This window comes from Rhagoletis pomonella, unplaced genomic scaffold (genome assembly GCF_013731165.1).
Source record: "Rhagoletis pomonella isolate Grant_MI unplaced genomic scaffold, Rhpom_1.0 Rhpom_scaffold_00006, whole genome shotgun sequence".
Classification (NCBI taxonomy): Eukaryota; Metazoa; Arthropoda; class Insecta; order Diptera; family Tephritidae; genus Rhagoletis; species Rhagoletis pomonella.
The window spans coordinates 53923628-53924172 of NW_023458560.1; positions in this window are offsets into that span (position 1 = coordinate 53923628).

The following is a 545-nucleotide window of genomic DNA, read 5'->3' on the forward strand; positions in this document are numbered from 1 at the left end:
GTCCTAATTACTTGGGAGGATTCATTCCGGCAAACATATCGGCGATACAATTTTCAGGGATGTCCTGATGGAAGATCGAAATACGGCTCCTTATGCTAATCGGTAGAGTTCTTGGACTTAATTTAATAGACGCCGGGACCACTCACTTCTGCAAATTTTTTGCAAACTCTGGCAGATGTAAACATGCTCTTACTCCCTGGTGGTCTGAGAAACCCTTCGCTTCAACCGGCATGGACAACATATTTTCTGATTATGGTGAGTAAAAGAGCGGGAAGCGTACTATGCAACTTTATACCTTCACTAAGTTAGACTTAGTATTTGGAGCCTTAGAATTTGCACCAAAGTTGGTCTTCTTCTTCTTATTTGGTGCTACAACTGTTTGTAGCCTTGGTTAGAGACCAAAAAATTTAGCCAAATTCTTCTTTCGCTCCAAAGAAAGTCTTCTTATCTAAAGCGTTGTTCAACGTTTCAGAGAAGACGTCCCCAATGTGGACACAGCCCAAATTATGCTCAACGCTACTATACATAAAAAATGGCGGCACGAT